This window comes from Struthio camelus, chromosome 12 (genome assembly GCF_040807025.1).
Source record: "Struthio camelus isolate bStrCam1 chromosome 12, bStrCam1.hap1, whole genome shotgun sequence".
Lineage (NCBI taxonomy): Eukaryota > Metazoa > Chordata > Aves > Struthioniformes > Struthionidae > Struthio > Struthio camelus.
The window spans coordinates 5,042,876-5,048,875 of record NC_090953.1 but is presented as its reverse complement, the minus strand read 5'-3'; positions in this window follow the sequence as shown (position 1 = coordinate 5,048,875).

Below are 6,000 nucleotides of genomic sequence, written 5' to 3'. Positions count from 1 at the left end.
TTCTCAAGACACTAGCTTCTCCTGTCACTGCTTCTGCATTACAGCCAGTTGTCCTTTTCCTTGTAAGAAAATTAGCCCGATGGGGTAAGATGAGAATGACTAGGCCTCTGTAAAAGTCAGGAAGCAAAGTGAACACCACCGCACTGGAACTGATGGGGAGAAAAGTACTCTGTTCCTCGATTTCTAACACTGGCTCATTGATTCTTCTCTTAGTTCAATTAGCAGTTACAGCTTTTCCTTAAACTTCCTTCATAACTATTTAGTGGAGTGGATTCTTAACAGAAGTACCCCTGAGAAATCTTAACAACAGGGAGGACAAAGCTGGGGATTGTACCTGTGGCCCAGAATGAACATACTGGAGCAGGGAACTTGAAAGTCACTTTGCAGCAGGTTTGTGACTACACAGCTTATGGTGACGCAGCTTGTGTGCATCTCCAGAAGTACAAGAAAGCATGTACCTGAGTGGTGAAAATGAGTAACACTCTTTTTTTTTTCTAATACGAAAACGGGAGTATTGCAAAGTTTTCTCTGTCCCCAAGCTTGTTACAGCAAATACAGTTAAGGCAGGAAGGACTATTGAATACAAATGTGTTTTTGAAAAAAGGGATTGGAATAGGAGAGGCTGGAGGTGAGGCACAGCGATGGAGGGAGGCAGCCAGTGTGGGGACTGGTGAGTCATGCATCCTGCAGCAAGGAGCACTGACTCACCGATCCATTCTGCTGTTCCCTCTCTGCTAAGACTGAGGAATAGCAAATTGATACTCAGCTTTGCTCTGCAAGCGCTGCTGTTAGAGAGAGAGAGAGAGATGTAAGAGGGTTGAAGCTGGAAACAATGGACAACTTGAGTGAGAGGCAAAGGCGGGTGCTGTGGTAAGTACAGCCTGAACGGTTGGTTTTTCTGCCGAGGATCCCTGCAGAGCTGCAAAGGGAGATCCCTCAGTGCGTGAGCTGGACGCAGAGCAGCCGTTCAGCTCCAACAACTGGGCCAGAATCTTCAATGCTTGTTCATGTTCCCTCCATTGGAGGTCACGGCTCTGGTGCTCCTAGCACTGCTCCTCCCGCGGGGTGCCTGGCACTCCAACCGCAGCCCTTGAAGCCAGACTTTGCAGCTTGCCACCTGGGAGAGCTGCCAGTTGAACCTTCACTGTAGAGTAAAATTAGGTACGATTGGGAAGGAGGAACATGGTTCTACACTGATGTGTGTTATCTCCTGTCCAGCTCATACTGCTTAACAGATGAGGAGATCCATCATTTGTTCTGCAGTATCTTCAGGTTTCTAAAAGAAAATATATCTTCTTATCACTTGTGTACGCAGGAGAGCAATTCTGCAGGGCTGGAGAAAGGGACCAGAGGGCCATGTGGGTTTTTCCTCCTCTGACAGTTAGGAAAGGCAATGCCTAGAAACCACCCAAAAAATGACCTTAAAAGCTGATTTGCCCTTAGATTGTTAAAGCTCGAAAGAGATTTGTTATGAGCTAAGTGTAAAGAGCCCTAATACACAATGTGGTGTTCTAATTATTCTCAAAGCAGCAGACGACTCTCTGAGCATATTTGTGCAGTGAGCATTGAGGGCAGGGGCTGTAACTGTAGGTTACAGTTAGTCTCTGACTCTGGGATCAGAAAGTGGGATTGCAATTGCAAGTCACTGCTGCAATTTTCTTTCACTTTACAAGTTTTATGTTAGTAATGTGAAGTAATTAATGAAGCAAAGCAGTGCCGCAGAAGAGGAATAATTTTAATGTTCTTTTTAAAGACACCACTAAATCAATGGGGCAGTTTAAAAAGGCATTTTAGTCTGGAGATGAGGGAACTAATACAAGAAAGCAGGCAGGGATCTGAGTGATCAAATCTCAGATAAGCAGGTTCTTTGGGGTCAGCCAGATGGACGTTGGTATGTTTGGCATATACTGGCAAAGGCGGAACTTGCTGACTTTTAGGCCTAACTAGTCAGATTCTGCTATCTGGGTCAGAATTAAAGATCCATAGGACTTACAGTCTCCCTCTCTCGCCTTTTCTAAAGGGTGAGCTACGCTCCTGCATTCCACTGGGCAGGAGCAGTATTTTTCCACCCATGTCATAGGCTTTCTGACTCTACCGGCTGCATAAGCGATGTCTACATGGTCTTTTGAAGGCAGATACGAGCTTACTCTGGCTGTTCTCCAAGAGAACCAGAAGCCATGTAGATGCAGCTAATATGCTGCATGCCCAAATTACTGTGGCCTGCTGAGAGGCAGGATATTAGCTTGGGCTCAGGGCTCTGGCCAGCTCAGACCCTGGGTAAAGCAAGTTTTCATCTGCCTGCAGAGAAACATACAGAAAAGGATAGCCAACTTGCATAGGATTTGGAAAACCGTTTTTGTTATCAGTTATGGCATCAGGGTCTATGCCATGGAGCTGAACCATACTAAGCCCAGACACACACAACTTAGTTCTGCATCCTGCCCCAAGCACAAAGAGCAACATCACCACTTGGTTGGCCTGACCGCCAGCCAGCTTTGCAGTGGCCAAAGAAAACTGCTTTGTGGACTTGATCCAATTTCTGGGCCTCCAGTTGGCTATCCCTGCTGTAGGCATACCCAGAGTTTCTCTTCTGTTTGGGACGGCAGTGACTCTTTACGGACAGGGAGAGTTTCAATTCAGTCCTCACTGGCTCTGTGAGTTTCTGCAGGAGATGAGTATGAGGTACCTGATTATCCGCATTGTGTTCTGAGGCTTAAAGATGTACATGCACATATCTATGTGTTTGTGCAGTTCCACTTGTAACTCAGAAGAAAGGCTGCCTCCAAACTGGATGGATATCTTTGCTATTTTTTTCTCCTAAAATTTCTTGTTATCTTAATTTTGAAGACTGCTACACTTATTCCTTCATGCATTACTCTGTAACGTTAAGGAAACAGGCAGTTTGTGTGTGTGTGTGTGTGTGTGTGTGTGTGTGTGTACATATACAGACATGTGTACACATGCTGTATATAATATAATTAAGAAAACAGGCATGTTTATATATAAGTACATACACAAAATTCAGTCTCACTTATCTTAGAAGAATGATATGTAAAGATACTAAGGTTTCACAGCAAAAATGGAGAACTCGGTGTACTGTGTACGAGGCATTTTCATAGTGCAGTGAATCTGGGACCTCCTTTACCTTTTACTCAAAGTAAGTATCCCCTCTCTCCTGCTCTTATGTTCCCCCCATCTGCAGTGTTTCTGGAACATTAAAGCACTGTAAAAGCAGGGATTTGAATGACTGTCTCAACCACTGGGGACTGAACGACAATTTGAACAGGAAGAAGTTTTAATTAAAACACACCTGTCAGGTGAAATCCTTGCCCTGTTTGGGTCAAGAGCAAAGCTGTCGCTGACCACCCATGGAGTCAGGATTTTGCCCATATCTTGTAACGTTTGCCTTTTCTGAATTTGAGCCATTACTCCTATGATGGAAAAGATGAGCTAAAAATAGAGAACAGACTGACCTAAAACAGTTTGTAACATCTATATCATAGTGCTCACTGAGGATATATCTAAATGACATGCTGCTTAATCCTGAACTGAGGAAAATATGATTCATTGGAAAGGACTGGGATTGTACCAATAATTCACTACTAGAAGGTACACAAACATCGACTCAGTGTGCAACGTTTCCAGTTTAAACTTTATTTGCAAGCTGTCAGAACCATCTGCCATTTTCCCACCTACATGGGTCTACTTCTGAGTGGCCTGGACAAAATGCTCTGAGCTGATTCATGTGAGCTATCAGCCACTCTACTTGAGCAACTTTTTCCCCCACCTTTTACTGAAAACAAAACAGCCACATCAAGTCAGATTGCTGTGAGCAGCTTTTAAGAGAGATGTCAGTCGCACTTAGTGCACAGCTGGGCCAAAGTGAAAGCTGTGTAAGTGCCTAAGCTATTCAGCTGGAAATTACATCTTGTGCAGGAACCTAAATGTCAAGTTCCACAGCCCCCCTCGCAGCCAGACCTCTTACAACTCCCCTTTTCCCATGACTCTTCACTTTCCTACAGATGTAACTCTATTTTCCTTCAGATAAAATAAATCATACACGGGGATGCCACAATCTAAAGCAAAGCAAGCTGTCACGCCCGACTTCAGATGATATTTAGCCACGTTAACGAGTAAACAGAGCCCACAGGAAAGATGCCTTTTGAAATGCACTGTTTGTGTCAGTGGTGCTAAAACTAACGGACTAAAACAATGAAAGCAAAAAGGGAATCATCAGATGCACCTAAGGCTATGGGATATAAAGTCAGTGCAGTGGAAAAAAGCTCAAATACATGCAAGTCTTTGGGACAGCATATAAATTACGCTTTCCATGCACAATAGGGCAGCATATACTCCCAGCCTTGTGATGAAAGGACAGCACTAAAAGAAATAGTACACATAACGTAAAGGAGAGGCACTAGGAGTGAATATGTTTCTTATTTTGGAGCCTGCTCATGGCAAAGAAGCAGAGAGACGCTAACTGAAATCTTCAGGACAGAAGAAAGTTGGAACTGTAACACCGCTGCATGGATAACAAGCAAGTTGGCATGAAGAGAGGGATCAAATATACATGTTTAGAAGGAGCCACATAGCCCGTGCAGGATAACATGCCCCCCCAGGGCGTTCGGAGGCAACGCGTTTCAGCAGTTGGTAGAACTGGTCCAAACTTACAGCAATGTAACCGAATGAGAATTTCACTCTTGATGAGGGAGGAGCAAGATGTGTACCCGAGAAAAACAAAAAACCAGCTTGTAATAGGGTAAAAGAAATGGTGGTGTGAAGCAGCTGTGCTTTACTTGCTATTGCTAGTTGGTTTTCCTGCTACATCCCTCAGTTCTGGCTTCTGTAATATCCACATTACAACTAGTTACCCCTCCATTGAACCACTTCTTGAATAATAAACCTCTGAAGGAACCTTTCAGATCAGGTTCAGCTTTCAGCTCACAGGAAAAGAGTGGTTTTAAAAGTTAGCTACGTTTCTTATGTTCTTGCTTGCTGCATGTTGATATGAACAGAAGTGTTTGATCTTGAGTTAACAGTAGCTGTGGTTTAGGTTTTCTTACTTCAGTCATTCCCAAAAAGGTTTGTGCTCGTGTGCGTCGGTTGATACTAGTGACTGAAGAAACATCAACTGTAATAGCTGCCTTTTTAAAGTTAATGCTAAGGCTAAGTACATAACATTTATTTTCTTCTGAAGAAAGCATATATGCTCTGGTTAAGGAGTAGCTGAAAACCATGTCTATGAGAGCAGGGGCTGATGACTTAGTTCTGCATGATAAAATAAATAACTTCAATTAACTTCAAGCTCCGATACCTCAGATGTTTATTGTCACAGAGCAGCAGCTTGGCTGATGGGCAGCTCTGGTTTAATTGACGTTTAATTAACAGAAATTGGTCAGTTTACACGGACTACTTCAGTCTGCTGTTTTAGAAGTTTTTGTCCCACACAGACTAGCTTTTTAGCTTTGGAATAAATGGAGGACTTGTAAGGGTCATTAAAGAAATTGCTAAAGCTTCTGCAAATGCTATAGGCCAGACTGCTGACTGAGATGCATAGCATGCACATGCCACTGCAGATACTTCCTAGATAGTACCTAGATAATGGTACTGATGCGATCTTAATCTGGACATAGTGCTGGAGGCAACTTTCTTTCCAGTGCTCAATTATCCTAATAATAACATGCTTTTTTTCCCCCCTCTGTCCTGAATGTGTGGCCTGCTGCAACTTTGCAGTGTGCATAGAGTACTGCTTGGAGTGAGCAAAAAAAAACCGGGGAACAAAATTCATCCCACAGCAAAGGGTACTTGCATTGTCCTTCATTGTTATGGAACCTGTGCTGTATCTTTGCCTTGGGTGGGTCAGCCAAATAACCACCATGACAAAGTGCTGTGTTTCTTCCCACAGGTTACGGAAGGGCTCCTTACTTGCTCTGAACAGCCGTTATAGAAATAAATTTGAAGCGTGGCCTACAACCAGGACTACAGGGTATGTTATAGGGG